At 40.6% G+C, this 20,073-nt stretch overlaps 1 protein-coding gene across 1 annotated transcript in view; it reads right to left on the bottom strand.

The window, feature by feature from the left end:
• The window catches only part of LOC124154540, a 53,173-nt gene extending 33,521 nt beyond the window's left edge, over positions 1-19,652 (bottom strand). The window contains exon 1 of the mRNA XM_046528341.1: positions 19,467-19,652. The gene's annotated coding sequence lies outside the window, so the exon portion shown is untranslated. The remainder of the gene's footprint in view (positions 1-19,466) is intronic.
• Positions 19,653-20,073: the final 421 nt, after the last annotated feature.

Genomic DNA, 20,073 nt, shown 5'->3' with positions numbered 1-20,073 from the left:
AACCTGATGCGAACAAAAATTGTTATTGAGGATCAAGTCCTGGAGCAAGTGTCGCTCTTCCAGTACTTAGGATGCGATATAACATATGACGAGGACAAAGATATTATAAATAAAGTTAATAATTTCCAGAGATTATGTGGTACAATTAGAAGAACTCTAAAAACAAAGCGAGAAAAGAAACAAAATTTTATAAAGTGATGACAGTCGTACTATACTCCATGGATCAGAATGCTGGGTACCAAAAAAGAATGAATTAAGGATGATAGAATAATCGGAAATGAAATTTTTAAGATCAGTGAAAGGCTGCACAAGATTGGATAAATTAAGAAGCACTCAAATAAAAGATGAAATGGTGTCCAGGCAGTCACTGATAAACTACAAGACTACAAAAACGGATGGAAGGAACATATACTTCGAATGCCAAATGAAAGAATTCCAAAACAAGCAATGGAATATCAACCATTTGGTTAGAGAAGGAAGATAAAGAAAAATATGGTAATGTGGAGCCGGAACAGGCTTAGTAGCCTAATCCTGGAAGGAGGAAGAGGAAGATGGACTTTAACGTTGTACCATCTCGGTTCAGCATTCAAGCATATAACATTACTTGAAATCGTATTACCCATGGCCGTATATGGCCTTTTCCATTATCCAAACAAACTTTTTCAACTCATCGTTAGTACCAAAGTTAAGATCGGCGTCTTTGCAATTAGTGAATGAGGCCGATGAGCACTGTTTTAACCCTTAAAAATCCACCTTATGGAATAAGTAGACTTTTATTCACCGAACCTTGTATCGGAGACGATATGAAATATTCCGTGCACTGTCTATGCTTACTAATTCCAGCCACCAGCCAGTTTTGGTGACGCACTCGGAAATATTCGTTTTCTAAGATGTCTGGTATGTTGTAAACCTAGGCAGGTTATTTACTAGCCAAGTCAAGAATAGGGTGGTTTCCTATTTTTTATAGCTTAAATCGAAAGATTACTACTCCTGGAGAACGCATTTCACGATTTTAGATTTTTAAATGACGATTTCTATTTTTCGTGATTAAATGAAAAGTGAAAATTTTCAAGCGCTCGAAAACGCGACGGCTAAGTATGAATGCTGGGAAAATCCCGTATGACGTCATTCTGGTTCCAGCTGCCGCCGTGTGAGGCCTTTCGTTTTCTTTGATGAATGAAACTACCCTATTGGAATAGAACGTGGAAAGCAAAGTTTCGCACAGCTCCTTGTATTTTTAAACAATATTTTTCCCAATCAGTAGATGGCACGTTGAAATCACCGCCAATTATAGCGCCATTACGATTTTTCTGAGTAGTAAAATGCCTTATCTGACTATCTGGCTCTAACACTAAATTTGGGTTTGAATAGGGCGGTCTTTTAGTACGCGCATGTAAAGGCTGAGCGCTCGATTGAGCATGAAACACTTTCCAAATCTCCATCTGGAAAATTCTCTACTCTGCTAGTGAACTCACCTTCGACTTCAATGAATACTCCTATTCTTTGTTTTCATCCGCAGATTTTGTGAGACTCACAGCCCTGAGGACGATGAACGAGTCGGACATCGAAACGTCGGCAGCTATGGAGTTCCTGACCCGGTGGCGATCCCGAGAACTCTTCACTAAGTTTACGTGTATTTAAGTGAGTTATTGGCATTTGAAAAATTTAATTTAGTTCTTCAGCGCTTTTTTTTATTCTAGACGCTAAGGTAATTCACGGTGTGTATTTCACGGGTGAGGCAGGAGCTCGTTCGCTTAATTTTCGGCGATATTTAAATTGCCACGGCGCTGTGTCACACCAGGGTGCAAGGAGGGGTATGGCTCTATAAAGTCTACCCTATCATTTTTCTCTGCACCGAAAGATCCGGTTAAGAGGAGTAAATGGCAAGCTGCAATGCTGAGGGTAAACTTTGCGTTGAAGGCAAGGCAGGAACTGTGTGAAAGGCATTTCATGCCCCACGACATCGCCAGGAAGAAGCTGATGAGAGATGGCGATGGTAAAGTCGTCCAGGAGATAAGTAAAAGCCCAGTTTAAACGCCTTATTTGTGAAACTCGTCATTTTTCAAAGTAAAATGTCAATGTAAACATGGACGTACCCAGCAAGGGGCAGGGGGACAGCTGTCCCCCCCCCCCCTTAGAAGCAAAAATCTCAAGTCTTCAAGCAAAATTAGGACTGAATTGAAATAAAAGTATTCAACAATTTGTTTTAAACCCACGAAAAATGATATGTATTATGACCGATGACAAATGAATGTTTCAGTGCGCAAGTTCAGGTGGCTCTCCCTTGCGTTTCACGCGTTGGGGCGGGGTTCCTAGTTTTCCAGTTTTGTTTGCGCAGTGGAGGCGCGTTATCTTTCACTTGACGCTAGCTGTTTGCTCTGCGATAAAAGCCTCTGCCTGTCTCTGAATCTGCATCAAAGAGTTGTCTAAACTCCGCGCCCGATGGGCTGTCTCCGTAATCTGAACCACAAATCATGTCCGCATTCACAGGAATGGCTATGAGTAATAATTCTCTTGGACCGGAAATCGAACCACGGACATTACAATTGTACTTTTTAAGGGGAAAACTTGCCAACGGTTTGTAATTGCTTTAGTAAAATCCGTGCAAGGTTAGAACAATGGAAAATGTTAAACGTGCATAGGGGCGCCGACTTATAAAAAATATTGGGGGGGCCCATATCGGAGGTCTTGCCCCGGGAAGAGGTTAAATTCAAAGTTTGTCGCAGCACCGAAACACTACCATGATTCACACCACTTGATTCAGTTACCCTGCTTAACCTTATAATTATTTGTTTCAACACACATTGTTGAATTTATTTTAAAAGGTAACTATCGTCAAAAATGGGAAATAAAAATAACAAATATATTTATGTGATTTCACAAAGCATAATATAACTTAATTATTTTCTTGAATTATTGAGGGGGCTCCGCCCCCCCCCAAACGAATCTTTGAGGGGGCTCGGGCCCCCTCAGGCCCCATGGAGTCGGCGCCACTGAACGTGCATCGGGTCGTCCCAGCAAGTAACGCTACTAATTGTATTAATCGATACCCCGTTTACATCCTTAATTTTACGAGGAGAGAATAACATTTTAAATGTCTCTTTTTTTCATCCTATTTCCTTTGTTTATTTTCGTGACCATGATTACCATAGTACGACGGTAAAAGTAGGATGGTTTACAGGTCGTTTGTGAAAAAATCTTACCTGAAAACGAAAATGTATCTAATACTTGCTCTGGGAATGGGAATCTTTAAAGTGGCTCTATGCTCCTGTAAAGATTCCAATTTGAACTCGCCTAACTTATTGGAAAAGCTGAACTTCTTATCGTTCTGTGTTCGTCTCTAATGGATAGTGATATTGTAATTGCAGTGTAGTATAGAGTTTTCATGCAAAAGTAATATCACCTATAGCTGTCATCAGTGCTGTAGTCGGGAAAAAGAATTAGGTGGTACTCTCCAAAATTTGCCAACATCTGAACATGTATTGTAAATCCGCGGCCACTATTGAAATTTCAAACTCCAACTCTTACATTAGTTCCAAGTTGTGCCACGAGATAACTCTGAACAAGTAAATAATCATTTCCGATTTTTCTTTCTGAAATCCATTGGAAAATTTGCAGTAGGGCTGTTTATTACAGATTTAAAAATGTAGTTTAACTGGTAAGCTTATAACGAATTTGGATTTTATGGTGTACGCCGTACCGGCCCGTGCCTGCCAACTAAAGCACTGGTTGTCAATACTTTTCATCTACATCTGCGTATCCTCACTATCCAGCAAGCCGTCTCAACAGACGTGTCGCGGGGGTGTTAGGATACCCTGAAGGTGGCTCGCAGTACATTATGCAGATGCAGATGTAGTAGACGGAACATGTCATGAGAAACGCTAACTCCAAGTCGAGCCAGCAAGAGTTGTCCCATGATAGGTTAAAAGGTTCAAAGATGGCTGGGGTCTAGGTTACCGGGACTGAGATGTAAACATGTGCGGTCAGAGATGAAAAAAAGGCTTAGCAAAGAAGTGGCTCAATACGCCCATTAAAGTGATGACGAAAGAAAGGATATTTCCCAGTATTCCGGACAATCCACGTACAAGTGAAAGTGACTGCAAGTAATGGACAAAATCGGTCGTATCAGTGATGTATATCACCATTCACTTGAGTGAATTAATCGTGGATGATCGATCGTCCGTCACAATCTATTTTAATCGGCGTGAGGGAGAGTTGGAATTTAATGGAGGCAAAAACGGTTGAGAGCCTTAAACTGGCGCTAAGGCCGCGTATGGAGGTAATGTGTAATACTTAATTCTCGCCGCGATAATGGTGGAGAAAATCCACATGAATTTCCATGGGAAAAAAATCACGGAAGTGTCTTCCCTTGAACGTTGCGCTGGTCGTGGGTTGACAGTGGTAGCGAGACTCTAGGGTGGGCTCGCGGGGTTACACTCCTGGGGCAGCGTCTGTAACCTCTCGCTTTTCACCTCTGCAGCACGGAAGGGGGAGGACATGGAGGGAGAAAGGAAGGAGGCGCCGCCGTGATAGGAGCCCGACGACGCCTCCAAGGAGGGGAGGAGGAAGGGAGAGGAATCCCGCACCGTCACAGAGGCGGACGGGTCCTACTACTAGCGAAACCATTACTTGCTGTTTCTACAGAAAAGAAAAAAAAATCCGATGAAGAAGGAAACTTCTTTGATTTTCCGTAGATTCGTAGATGGATAGCAAGGGCCTTACATCTGGTACAGCGGTTCCCAACAGGTGGTAAGCGTACCCCTTGAGGGTACTTGACGAACCAGTCGGGGGTACGCCGAAAAAAAATCGGTAATGGCAGACACCAGGAACTATGTATTTCTTATCCAGGGAATATGTACATACATATTACATGGGGTATTTTAAAAAAAGTTTGTACTTATGCAATTATTCATAACTTAAAGTATCACCTACCCGCAGTGAAATTACGTAATAAAATGTGCATGTTACATTTTTGGGGGCACAATATTAGTTACATACTTTTAGAGGGTTCCGGGAGGAAAAAAAGGTTGGGAACCGCTTGTCTAGTAAATTGGTTCTCGGTACAATTGTCATGGGGATTCAGTAATCTGGATTGGGTAGTGTTCTACGCAATTGCACGGAAAAGTAAAGGTTCGTGTTACGGATGGATTCAGCATAAAATTTGGGGCGGAGGTGGGCCATGACCAGTAGGCCGGCCCTTATTTTTCGGAATTGCGAAAAGTTATGTTTTCCTGGTCTCAAAATGATCCAAATGAGGTTTATATTCACGTGTTAAAATTTGGTTACTTTAAAATAACGGCAACCCGTGCCCCAAGGGCCCTAAGTACTAAGGGCCCTAAATTGAGTTTTTTGAGGTCAAAAAGTGCTATTCCTATGTAAAACGTAAAAGTAAAGTCCTTCAGGGCCAATTTTCTGTTAGTTTTGACCTATCTCTAAGCGTTTAGGAGATATCGTCCGTCGTAATGCAATTCCCCCCCAGGGCGCCACCCCGCACCGCAGCACCGCTGAGGTACGGCCCGCACCACTTACTACAGACTTCCCCTCAACCCCCTCCCCTCCCACGGCAAAGACTTTGCTCACACTGGCAAGATCTAGCCTCTGAAGAAATGTGATTACCTTAGAAAGAATTTAATTGCCATAACAATACTTCCAATCCAAGAGATCAATTTATTTTCACTCTGTCCATGAATTTCGGTGCAATAACCAAAATAAAATACATTTTCATTGTATTTCTAATTTTTCATTGACATCCCATATTTGACAATTAAAGTGCCTTTCCGCACGTAAGGGTTGTATTGCGATGAAGAGCCACACTTAGTAATAAATTTTGAAAGCCCTCTTCCTTCAACGTGACTGCTTAAAAATCTTGAATTAGTTTCATCCCTCTCGCTGCACTATCATTTCCCACTTGATGACCCCGAATAATTTGCAAATCGTTCTTGTATGTTCATCCCATTCTCGCATGTGCACATCAAAGAATGCAATGCATATTTACAATGCATTAAATAGTTTTCTCGAATTAGTGGTGACAAAATTTGGTCCCCCCCAGGGCGCCACCCCGCACCGCAGCACCGCTGAGGTACGGCCCGCACCACTTACTACAGACTTCCCCTACACCCCCTCCCCTCCCACGGCAAAGACTTTGCTCCTGGTGGCAACATTTACATGCTAATGGTACAGTATTGAATAGTTTATTCCTCTTGTGTCACGATTAATGTTTTTAAAGCCTATAATATCAATTTTACCCCTTCAACGCCGTCCTATGTACTGGGTACCGACCCCTTAAACCTTGATTTTTTGCCGCCATACGGCCGCGAACCATTTCAGCAGGCTTTGTTCCAAAGTGCTCTTTATGTACAAAATATTATAAGCATGTGATACAATTGTGTTTATGAATTATAAAGGAATGAAGGGAATGAGCAGGGCTTCCAGGGCTACATCAGTAGATAGAAATATTCAAGGAAGAAGAAACGAGGTAGTCAGTTCACGGATGTAGATCACTGTGGAGAGATAGTTCTTGTTTATAGTGTGCAAAGGATAGAATGTGCTATTTTTTAGGATTTAAGGAGAATAGTGGTGAAATAAATACTTTATCATGAACGTGACGTTCATTTTAAGAATAGACCAACAAGGAAAGGCATGTAATCAAGACTAAATCCAGGCATTGAACTGGTTGGAAAAGAAAGTGAAGAAATACTCGGCTCAAATTTACCTACAGTGAGATAAGTACTGTGTGTTTTCTCTATCACCTAATGGGTTCGAAATTTGTATGACTTAGTGCGACAAAACCGTGAGAAATGCGTCTCATCCATGGTACAAAACTAGAGTTCCTGTTATTACGGAAAATAAGGCGATTGAAAAGTTAGAAAAATGACGCAAAGAATGGATGAACGTGCAACGACATAAAGAGAGCACGAACTACAGTGGAGATGAAGAGAAGAGAATCTTTCGTTACAAAACTTGATGATTTGTTTGAAATTGCAAGGAGCGGTACCATTGAATTTTTGACGCACGAGGAGGAAAGTGCAGTTAATCTCTCGGATAAATGTGCTTGGGCTGAAGAAATAATCTTCTTACGCAAATAAAGAGGAGAACGAAATGTAGTTGTTGGTGGAATAGATTTCAATATATTCAAGAAGAAAGGAAAAGATGTGTTGCTCCGCTCCTTGTTGTGCATCTCTTCCCAACAGTGACACTTAGTTCCTAAAAAGATTTGTTAATTACGAAAGTGTTAGCCTGGACATAGCGAAAGCAGCACAAAAGAGGTTTTCAAACCACTTGTGGTTCATGAGTGAGGAGTTGGTAGGCCTGTCATTCTTTGACGGATCCATTTCTAGGTGTGAAAATAAAAACGTGATACGCCGTATGTGGTCGTGTGAAGGAAAATATGATCCACCGAAGAAGGCATTCTATAAACATAAAGACATGACTAAGGTATCCATACCAAATTTTGTCACCACTAATTCGAGAAAACTATTTAATGCATTGTAAATATGCATTGCATTCTTTGATGTGCACATGCGAGAATGGGATGAACATACAAGAACGATTTGCAAATTATTCGGGGTCATCAAGTGGGAAATGATAGTGCAGCGAGAGGGATGAAACTAATTCAAGATTTTTAAGCAGTCACGTTGAAGGAAGAGGGCTTTCAAAATTTATTACTAAGTGTGGCTCTTCATCGCAATACAACCCTTACGTGCGGAAAGGCACTTTAATTGTCAAATATGGGATGTCAATGAAAAATTAGAAATACAATGAAAATGTATTTTATTTTGGTTATTGCACCGAAATTCATGGACAGAGTGAAAATAAATTGATCTCTTGGATTGGAAGTATTGTTATGGCAATTAAATTCTTTCTAAGGTAATCACATTTCTTCAGAGGCTAGATCTTGCCAGTGTGAGCAAAGTCTTTGCCGTGGGAGGGGAGGGGGTTGAGGGGAAGTCTGTAGTAAGTGGTGCGGGCCGTACCTCAGCGGTGCTGCGGTGCGGGGTGGCGCCCTGGGGGGGAATTGCATTACGACGGACGATATCTCCTAAACGCTTAGAGATAGGTCAAAACTAACAGAAAATTGGCCCTGAAGGACTTTACTTTTACGTTTTACATAGGAATAGCACTTTTTGACCTCAAAAAACTCAATTTAGGGCCCTTAGTACTTAGGGCCCTTGGGGCACGGGTTGCCGTTATTTTAAAGTAACCAAATTTTAACACGTGAATATAAACCTCATTTGGATCATTTTGAGACCAGGAAAACATAACTTTTCGCAATTCCGAAAAATAAGGGCCGGCCTAATGACCAGGGTCTGGGGGAACGGAATACCCCCCCGGGAGAGAGGGGCGTACTCCCGCGTAGAATTTTTTAAGAGCTACGCTTCGAGATAAATGCAACTCAAACTTCTATCACGTTTGGGGATTGTAGTAATGCATTTACATATCACTTCCTTTACTACTTTACAAGGATGTAAACATTATTAGACTAATTAATATTAAAATAGTTGGATGAGATTTGGGCGGAGGTCTCAGGGGAAAAAATTCAATCGTGGTGTCCAGCAAAATGAACCCGACCTACTGAGGCTCCTCACAGCCTATTGAACGTAATTTTCCGTTTAAATGGGCATCGATTAAATATATACAACATAAAAATGAGTCGAATCGTTCGGAATAATTATTCATGAGCTACGCGACGAACATATTCGTCGTAAAAAGCAAAAAAAAATTAATTTATGACACTGTGGCACCTGAGATCCCCCCTTAAATTCGCCACTAGTACGTGGTTCTATTACTGGTCCAGAGGAATTTTTTCTCCTGGCAGTTAATGCTAATTTCACCGCCGTTCACGCGGCAGGATTGAAATGTCAGACACACGGAGGCGTGTTTGGATACGAGCTGTAAAACGTCGGTGAATTCTTTCCACCCAGTCCGTCGTAATCTCCCCATGGACTCCTTCCTCAGATAAGATTGCCCGTGTCGTCCGCATTTTTCTCCCTTGTGGCCAATGAGACGATGAATCATTGACAGCCGCTCCTCGGATTGCCCAATCGCCAATTGAAAGTGGGAGGGAGTGATATCTCACTGGCATCGCCCTTGGATTCCCTCGGGAACGATTGAAATCCTAATATCCATGGGCTCGTCTGGATGGTTCTGTGTTGACTCAAAATCGGATGATGTCACAGGTTTATCCAAACACGGGCATTGGTCGGAAGTTCAATAAGTGATCGCCTGTGGCGCTCGAATAGCGGCTCACTTAACCATTTCATGCATAGTGTCTAATAAAAAGAACTCGAACTTTAGAGGCTCCTTATAGCTCATATAGTAGAATATATTTTTTTCGTTTCAATGGGAACCGAACAAAAATATACTGCATAAAAATTAGCCAAATCGACCGGAATTATTTATTTTTCATGAGACCATATTAGACGTACAATGCGAAAAATTAATCTAAGACACTATGGAGAAGTAAAAGTGACTGGTTAAGTTAAATAGCTCGGGAACAGTACACTTCCTATCATTGTAGCATCCAGCAATAAATTAATCATTGAACGACTCATTTTAAGGCCTAACTGCTCTCCGAATGTGGTCAGTTATCATTCGGAATCACTCCCCTGGTTAATGCGAATTTTTCCATTGCACTTGTTCAGCTGGTCGGTTTTTATCGGAGCCTGAATGCTTGATCGCATTAAATCTCGGAAGAAAGAGTTACGCTCTGAAAATAGTGGGAGAATGGTTTGTGACAGAGCCCTGAAGAAGCTAGGATTCGTCAAGCGCGTTGGGGGAGGAGTTTCGGATGAAAAAGTAAAAGAGGGGTACTATTTCGCACTCGTCTGGCCACACCTTCGATACGAAGCGAGCATAAGGATTCGGTGGCGGAAAGACTTTAACCGTGAACTTAATCAAATACAAAGGAAAGTGGCGCGATTCGTCACAAACTGCTAAGGGTGTACAGATAGCGTTACACATAGGTCAAACTAATTAGGCCAGGGTTCTTCAACCTTTTTTAATGCAAGGGCAAAAAATCGATTTCCCATCATCCGGAGGGCCACAATAATCCTCGTCACTTTACCGCCACATCAATAACTTATAAAACAGGTAATTTCAAAGTGGTTATCTTTTCTAGTTAAATCTTTATTGGTTAAAAAGTTCATTATCAATCAATGCGGTTTTTGACATTGATTATATTTTACGAGTGTGCTGATACATATTTTATATTTTGTGGCGCGATACAATATTTTCTTTAGCCTCTAGGTGCCGCGAGAAATTAGCCGGCGCGCAGTTTAAAATTCCGCCCTCAAAAAAATTGTTTTTTAGGTTTTGTCCAGCTTTTTTCGATTTCAGCCCAGTGTGCGGCGGGCCGCATTCGGCCTGGTGGCGGCGAGTTGAAGACCCTTAGGCTGTGAGTCACAGGAGATTCTGAGGCTGCGCGCTAAACTTCGATTGCTTAAGCGATTGGGAGTAGATATCTTTCAGAGCGACACAGAGAACATCATATTAGAAACCCACAATATTTTAAGGTTTGACAGAAGCGATAAATTACGAGAGACATTTTGTCGAACGGATAGATATACGAATTCGTTTTTTCCCCGAACAATAAAGGACTTCAATAACTAATAGGCGGCATTTCGTTAGAGAATTTCCTTTTTATTTGTAAACCACTGTTGTCCTAACTTCCCTCGTCACACGTCTATTTAGGCGAATTGCAGGTTAGTTCCTAGATGTAAATGTAAATTAAAAGTAATGACAGCTATTAAATTTTTATTGAATGAATAATGGCAGCTATTTGTCACCTTTTATTGTATGAAACCTCTTTGCAACACTGAACTTGTAACATATTTATTCTATGCAGAATATATATACACTGAATTATGAGGAGAATTTATAAGACAGGCACATGGCCGGGAGAGTTGGAAGACAAGAGTACTCGTGTTGAAGCGTTATCACATCATATAACTATTACGTTACGCTCTGTTATGATATCGCTAAGAAAACTATGGCAGTATTAGTTTTTTATATAATGCCTTACGAGCCTCCTCTAATGTGCTAAGCAAGGGTGACCAATCACCAGCATGCAATGAATCCCCTAATGCACAGTAAACCCTCATAGATATATTACGCATAATAGCAAAAAATACGCGCACATTCATGCAAGAGCAAAACTCGCTAAAGAATATTAATTACTATAGTAAATCCAATCAAGATTAGAACAATGGAATAAGATAACCAAGAAATTAGCCGTTCTAACGAGTGATGCCATTAATTTCATTAATCGAGCCACCGTTGCTACTCATTAAGGTCGTTTTACACGGGGCACGTACTTGCACAATCTGACGTGTGTACGAAGGCGCAGTCAAAATTGCGTCAAGTAAAGTGGTAAATTTCTACAAAACATGCAAGAATGCGTGCACGTGAGATGGCAAAATCGCCCCTGTTCTAATTTCCTTCGTTCATTCGCGCGATTCCACGCCAGTTTAGAAATTAATGCAGTTCTAACCTGCGCAATTCCGTTCCCCGTGTAAAGCGGACTTTAGAGTACGAGGAAAGAAGGACATTTTAAATCTCTCTGTTTTGCGGTCTATTTCCTTTTCCTTCCCGTGATAACATCTACCATAGTAGGGAAGTAAACTAAGGATTTTTTTCAAGTCGGTTAATTGCGAGAAAAATTATTTTCCGAATTTCCCTGTCCACTGGAACAATGATTGTTTAATATAACCCTCGAATTTCCCTCGATTAAGTGTGCTATTTCATAAGGCTTTCGACTGCAACAGAATATGTAGTTTTTCTCGTGACATTTGGTGGAGTACTCATAGAAAAGTTCCTGCAAAGAAGTTCTATGTCTCGGTGCTGCGCTGTTCGATATTCTGCTCTCTACTCGCAATCCACTTTCATTGTTAGACGTATCCATCCCAACGTAACTTATCAGTAATCCTAATAATCTCATGGTGTTGCACCGAAATCCTGGTATCAGGTGTTTGGGGAGCGTTTTCCACCGTTAAATAAACATTGTTATCATTGTTCCACGTAGATAGCATTACTTCGGTGACCTCGAAGGGAGGAAGACTACTTTCGTGCCTCCATTAATGATGTTCTATAGCGACTGAATAACTCAATAGCTTAAAATCATTACGTTAAGTACAAGTTTTGCTTTCTTGGTGACATCAATCTATGATAAAGAAGTAAAATAGGCATTGACCGGGACTAAAGCAAGGCTACATATCAATTTATATGCAATTTTACGTGTAAATTTGTATGATTTTGCTAAAAAAATTCGGATTCAGTTTCAGCGTCCCAACAAAAAATAGGCATAAATCAAAACCATGCGTAAGCTATAGGTACTACCGTGAGGCTAGTTAGAGCGAGAAGTTAGACCGTGTGCACCGAATTCCAATGCCAGCGGATACATCTAGATGTTATACTAAAAGTTAAATGTGCAGTGCAAATGTGCTCAATAAGAATCTACATGTACATGTTATATCCCACGAACCATCTCTAGGGTGTTTTTCAGGGGTTGACCAATCACCATCATGCACAATGCAAGAGGATCTCCGTATACACACCACACGTTAATAAAAATATTACGCATAATAATTACGAATATGTGCACATTCATTCAAAGGCAAAAATTGCCAACGGTTAGTAATTCCTACAGTAAAGACGTAAAAGATTAGGGCAATGGCAAATTAAAAATATGCAATGAGTCGTCCTGAAGAGTGAAGCGAATAATTTTGTTAATGGAGACGCCCTCGCTATACTTTAAAGCACGAGGAAAGAATGAAATGAGGGGTTACTCTGTTTTGCCGTTTATTTCTTTTACTTTCTTCTCATGACGTCTATCATAGTACGACGGTAAACGAAAATTATTTTTCACGTCGTCTGAGGTAAAATCTTCTCCAATTTTACGAAGTAAAATTAGCTTATATCTTGCTCTGGTGAAGAATCCTATTCTAACTCGCCTCACGGTAGTACCTATAGCTAAAGCATGGCTTCATTTATTTTATATATAATAAATGCTCAAAGGACCCACCTCCGGTACTGATCTCACTGTCAATTTTGGTTATCCAACTAATGATCGATGGATTCTTCTCAACATAGAATAGTTCTCTATTTTCGATGGTAAATCAAGCACTTGTTTCGCTAGTAGTGGGCCCCGTTGTCCCCATGGAAACGCTGGTTTGTCCGTATTCCATACCTTCCACTACTAACCTCTCCCCAGAGGCGTCGACGGGCTCCTATCGCTGCGGCGCGGCACATTCTTTTTTTTCTTATCACTCCAACCCATCCCCGGGTGATCGGGCGAATCAGTTTTTGGTACTGAGTCCCGGCCCAGGTGTATTGTATCCTTCAAAAGGCCCCCCTTGGGCCCTCATGCGTTGGCAACGTTGGTTATCCCACGGAATAATCGATGTATTCTTCTCATTATAGAATAATCCTCTTTTTTTCTTTGACAAATTAAGTTATGGCTTCACTCAGGGGCGCCGACTTATAAAAAATATTGGGGGGGCCCATATCGGAGGTCTTGCCCCGGGAAGAGGTTAAATTCAAAGTGTGTCGCAGCACCGAAACACTACCATGATTCACTCCACTTGATTCAGTTAACCTGCTTAACCTTATAATTATTTGTTTCAACTTACATTGTTGAATTTATTTTAAAAGGTAACTATCGATAAACATGGGAAATAAAAATTACCAATATATTTATGTGATTTCACAAAGCATAATATAACTTAATTATTTTCTTGAATTATTGAGGGGGCTCTGCCCCCCCAAACGAATCTTTGAGGGGGCTCGGGCCCCCTCAGGCCCCATGGAGTCGGCGCCACTGGTTGCACTACAATATCTCCACTGCAAAAACGCTCAACAATCGCCAACCGAATCAAATCCGCTCATCTAGTAGCCCAACAACACGAAATCGCTCAGCGGGCAGTGTTCGGAGCATAAACGCTCATCTCCTATTCTCCAAGCTTGAAGGTGAGCGTTTATGCTCCGGACAATGCCAGCTGAGCGGATTTGTATTGCTGGGCTACTAGATGAGCGAATTTTATTCGCTGGGCGATTGTTGAGCGTTTATGCTGTGAAGGTATCGACTAGTGGTAGTGAACCTCGTTGTCCCCATGGCAGCGCGGGTTTGCCCCTAGTCCCCACCCTTCCATTCCTATCCTCTCCCTGGAGGTGTCGTCGGGCTCTCATCGCCGCGGCGTCTCCTACCCTCATTTCCTTCCCTGTCCTCCCACTTCCAAGCTGTGCGGGTGAAGAACGAATGCTTATAGACCCGGCCCTCGGGAGATTAACCCCGCGAGCCCGTCCTGGGTCCTCGTTTCATCTGTCAATGTTGGTAAATAATCGAGTGAAAGTAATCAGATTACGTGTAACGATTATTTTAGCAGAAGTTTTTACTTGTAACGATTACCTTTTACGAAATGTTATTTTCATTTATAGTGGTGATCCTTAAAGTGATAGAGAAATAATCACTCACTCGTAATCGCTGATTTCACGGATTTACATCCGTATGCACGGATAGGCCTTCAGATGACTTTGAGTCACTGAGTAACGTAATTTCTTGTTAAGATTCTGCTACTCATGTGTCGTAACCCACTTATGATGGTACATATAGCAAGTGACATTGCAATTAGAAATTTCTGTGACTCAAATTTCAACATTTTTACGGCAATATTCGAAAGTTTCTAGGTGGTGAAGAAAGATTTCGCGCTTTCCCGGCGAATAGACTCAGTGAAGAGTTATCAGGATCGCCACTGGGCCAGGAACTTCCAACAGGCAGTTATGCAGTTCCTGACCCGTAGGCGATCCCGAGAACTCTTCATTAATTTCTAGGTGGTCTCTGAAGTGGACAATCTTACAAGACGTAATTGTAATTGTAACTGTAATTTTACAGGGCGGCCAGCTTCGTGATGAGCTCTTACTGTAAAAAGTGCACAATTTACAATATGCTAGGCGATTTAAGATGGGAATCTTAAGAGGAGCTTAGAGAAAAGTATAGGCTAAAATTACTTAGTAAATTTGGAGAAGATACTTTCTCAGACGACGTGAAAAATATCCTTCGTTCGCCGTCGCTAAATGGATGCGTCGATTTAGAACGTCATCCTTTCCTCGTACTATCATGGACAGCAACCGTGACTCGATTGATAAATTTAATGGTATTACTCGCTACTATTATGTTTTTATTTTTCCGTTGTTTCTAAACTTGCATGGATTTGCTATTGGAATTACCAATCGTCGGAATGTTTTGCCTTGCATGAATGTGCACGCGTATTCGTTATCGTGCGTAATATTTTTATGACTGTTGGTGTAAAAGTGTGGATCCATTTCCATTCTGCTTGCTGGTAACTGGTCACCCCCTGCCAAATGCCGTAGAGGTGGCTCGCTGGGTATTATGTATATGTCCTCTTAAATGTCCAGTAAATTAGACATATCGCCCATTGAAGTCTCTGGAGTCCCTCGAGTGATAAGAACGCCTTTTAATGTGACTACGTAGATTTCCGCGGTGTTCAGGTTCCAATTTCTCCATATTTCCGGTGCAACCGCGTCGGTTTGTTGGTGATGACAACAGTTTCGCTGGCACTGCTGCCAGCGTCTTCAGGTCGAAGATGAACCATCATCTTCATCATCATCATCATTCATCTTCGACCTGAAAACGCTGGCAGCAGTGCCAGCGAAACTGTTGTCATCACCAACAAACCGACGCGGTTGCACCGGAAATATGGAGAAATTAGAACGCCTTTTAACCTTCAGAGGTAAATTGGATTCTGGGATTGCCGACGGCTATGGTTAGATCGCGCAGATCAGCTTATTGAATTGAGTAGTGGGTTATAGGTATATAGAAAAATGGTTATTTTATTCGCTACCTGCATGAAAAATGTAACATTCCTACCCTAGCCGTTATATTACTATACGGGAGTTTGTAAGTTTTCAATGAAGTTAAATCTCACTTAAAAAGGCAATTAATCAGGTGAGAGTGGCTATTTCTCTTCGGTAAAGAGGTATTATTGGGCTATGGATGTGTGGCCTATTCTTAAACGAGTGATAGCCGCTTATTACCTCGGAAAACTATATGGAAATCATGGTTTGGTCCGTGGTGATCACTATCAATATTTACCTTCGAAACTTCTTATTACTAAAGATGATATTGTAAAAAGTCTTTGAATGATTATTCAGGCTTACACTGTAATTATTGATAAAAGCGTCCTGCACTCTTAGATGATGGAGTTTACTTGATGGTGACGACCTCCTGGTAGATAACTGAATGGACCACCTAACGAGACTTGATTGTGTAGTCAGGATAGTATTTGAAGAAGGAGAAAAGGAGAGGAATTTCAGCAGACTAAGACTCGTTCGACCTTGGTGTACCAATTACAATTGTTTTTCAAAGCACTGCGTAGAACAATTAACTTTTCCCGCGGTCACATGTACGGTTACAAAGTTATATATTCATCAAGGATGTAACTCGTTATGAAAAAATAATTGTCTTAACCGGGGCTCAAACCCGGATCTTCCGATTGCATGTATTTGTACCAGCAGCTACATCAACCGATAGATCCGGGTTCAAATCCCAGCTAAGCCAAATATTTTTTTCATGGTGAATTTCATCCTTGGTGTATATGTTTTTAAAATAAAGAGACCTATATTCTCACGTATTTGTCCATCGCCTATCTATATCGAGGAATAGACAGCCCAAACCATCTTACTGATACATCTACATAATACTCAGCGAGCCCCATCGAGAGCCATCTAGGGCGTTTGATAGGGGGTGACCAATTACCAGCAATAAATACGCAAGAACATCCCAAAATGCACACCACACTGTCATAAAAATATTGCGCGTGATTAAAAAATATACGTGCCCATCATTTCATGCAAGGATAGAACTGTGGAAAAATAAAAATATGCAATGAGTCGTCCTAGTGAGTGAAGCTATTAATTTTATTAATCGAGAAACCTTTGCTATCCTTAATTTAACTTTTTACACTAAGAATGGTGAGTTACGTTTTTTTTGGAGTCAATGGTAAACCGTTGTATCAAAATGAATGGATAACCACGATAAGTGCGAAATGAAAACTTAATAAATGGCCAAAGGATAGCTCTCATATGATGGCCATTTTGGCAAGATCTTTTGGCGCATATATCAGCAAAAAAACTCATTTGAACGAGCCTAATCACAATAAATACATGCCTCTCTATTGAAGTAAAATGGTTTTAAAACTATTTTGAATGCACTTATTCCTTCGTTAAAGTATGTGGTTCACGTGAGTGATGACTCAGGGTTTCTGGAAATCACGTCGGAACGATGGAACACCCACTCCTATCTTACGGCGTAAAACAGATGCCTATCTGTATGGCGAAAGACGTTTATGGAACATAGTTTTTAACCTTACGATGACGTTTGTAAAGACTTTAAGCGAAAGCGAAGTTTTTTTTAAAATTTGTCCGGACGAAACTAAAAGGCGATGTTTGAATTCCTTTTCTCTCGAAACTAATTTGAGTAATTCAAATGGCTGGCGTGGGTTAAGGCTTTGTAGAGGTAATGGCGGACAGCATGGCAGCCATGATGATCCGTTCCATTCGTCCGTCGACGCCCTGCTATCTGGTGACTCAGAATCATTATCGGAAAAAATAAAAATAAGAAGCGTAGAGGAGACATTTAAAATTGCGTAATGTGGATATAAATTATCTTTCAATTATTTTTGCGCGTAGCGTCTAATCCGATTAAGCTTCATTTTATCTAGGGTCTATGTATTTAATGTGAGAATAAACTGATCATGTGAGAGAGAGAGGAACGAGTTTCTTATTTATCCTTGCCGATTGGTTCGCAATTATAGTAAACATTTTGGAGTTGCCGCATGGAAAACTCAACAGAGTAGCGTAGTAGAATGTGAAATGCATCATGCACAAAATAAAACTGCTGCATTATCGTAAAAAAAATTGCTCCGGGCGTACAGAAAGTGTTTCGCAGATGTTGAACGAATTCGGCTTGGAGCCGCTAGAGATGTGAAGGCTACGCGCTAGGCTTACATTAATTGAACAATCGAGAATTGATATCTTTCGGAGCAACATGGAGAACAGCGTATTAAAACCACACTGTATTTTCAGGTCCGAAAGAAGCGATAGATTAAGAGAGGTATTTGGCCGAACGGATAAGTATGGGAATTCGTTTCTTCCCCGAGCAATAAATTACTTTAATAAATGCTAGGTGTAATTTCTTTGATGGATATCCTTATTATTTGTTAACGACTGGAGTCCTAACACCCCCTGCCGCAGGCCTTTTAGGTGGTTTTTCGGGGTAGTATGTAGATGTGGATGAATAAATATTTTGTAATTTAACTTGTAATAAAATGAAACAATAATAAAAGCACCTTTATGACCGAACTAGTAGATGAAGTAAAAAAAACTAGGGAATAATAGCGTTTTCGGTCGTATCAATTAAAATTCCTTGTGCTGGTACTCAGAAACAATGAGAGGATAGAAGAGAGAATGAAAGTGGTCTTTGAAAATAGCTTCTAAGATCGCATACCAGTTTTTCGGCGGTAAAATATCATAATATATTCAACTTTACGTATAATTTTATGGTTTCTTAGTGTATTTGTTGTTTTTTCAAGAGTAAGTTAAGAAAAAAATACACCAGTTTTTTAGGAGGCTACAGATGTACGCGAGGGAGACTAGCTTGGACTTTAGCTCACAGCAAGTTGATTGTAAAGAGGTCGAGAGGAAAGATATCACCAATGGCTTCATCGAACGCCCACGCCATATTTCATATATCAGTAATCTCGTTTTCCTGGCATTCGAAGATTAATTCCAGTCTCCGCTTTTTCCTCTAGAGCAGTATCTTATCGGTTCATCCGTCGTTGCGAGGCAGTTAACTTTCAGTAATTGCTCAATCAATATATATCAAAATGGCCTCCTCTTTCCTACACCTCGTATCAGAATTTGTCCGCTTTCAAATTTAATAAGTCACGCCAAAAGGAAACACTGTTAGTGATGAATCTTTAAGTTAATGTTTTCCATAAACTTTTCCTTTAAAAGAAAATAACTTTTTACTCCTCTTAGCCTTCTTAATTTGTTTTAGAATCATTAGAAAGTGGCCCTCTTCTACATAAAAGGCTGAAATAATGATTTCGACGTACGTTATTAGATTATTTATGAGAAAAATGTATGTTTAAAAAAAATGCAATGCATACAACGCCCACTAAAAGTGATGTTGAGTTTTTTGACTGATTGACGGAATTATTATATTGCGTAATAAAATATTCGATTGCGAATTTATTTCACATTTTTCGCATCTCGTTGATACAATTATATTCTATGGTTGAACGTACTTAATTTAAACCATACATTCGCAATCTGCTGGGATGAGGTGTAAATGGTCATTCTACAATTTTCCCCTCTTGACATGATGAGTCGATCTATAATGAGGGAACTTAACATAAGAAAATAGTTAGGATTAGTTGTGAATCGTCTCTTACCTTTCCGGATTAATCCCTTAAGCGGGATGATTAACTAGCAACCCCCGTAGGACGCTCCCTTCTTAATCCCAGAGGAGGATGTCCTATTGCTGTAGAAAAACGGTCCTTGGTCGATCTTCTAGACTACACCTTGTTCACGCACCTTGCTCCAGCCTCGATGACTTCTCTACCTACACTGTGATAAGAGCAAGGCACACGGCGCGTGATATACCAGGTGACGTGGAGGGGCTTCGGAGATAACTTATCTTTTTTACCCAAGTCAAATAGAAGGCGTTATCCAAACTCACGCGTATGAACGCGCACCCCGCCTTATATTTTTTCGTGGATGGTGGTCGATGATGATAGATGATAAAAAAGGGATGGCTACATGAGTCACATTATAAAACAATACAATCACATGATATAGTAACCCAATCATTAAATATCACTCATTTTTCTTCAAAGAAGTCGAACAACGATTGTGGAATCCTTTATTTTTGCCCCTAATATTTATGAGCATCACTTAAAAAAAATAATTTTAACACAAATTATGAAGGCTAAGCAGAGTATAAAACTTTATTCTTATAATGAAGGGAGAAAGTAAGACATTGTCAAGGTGATATTTAAT

This window comes from Ischnura elegans, chromosome 2 (assembly GCF_921293095.1).
Source record: "Ischnura elegans chromosome 2, ioIscEleg1.1, whole genome shotgun sequence".
Classification (NCBI taxonomy): domain Eukaryota; kingdom Metazoa; phylum Arthropoda; class Insecta; order Odonata; family Coenagrionidae; genus Ischnura; species Ischnura elegans.
Note: the sequence above shows the minus strand (reverse complement) of the source record. Positions and strands in the feature narration are given on the sequence as shown.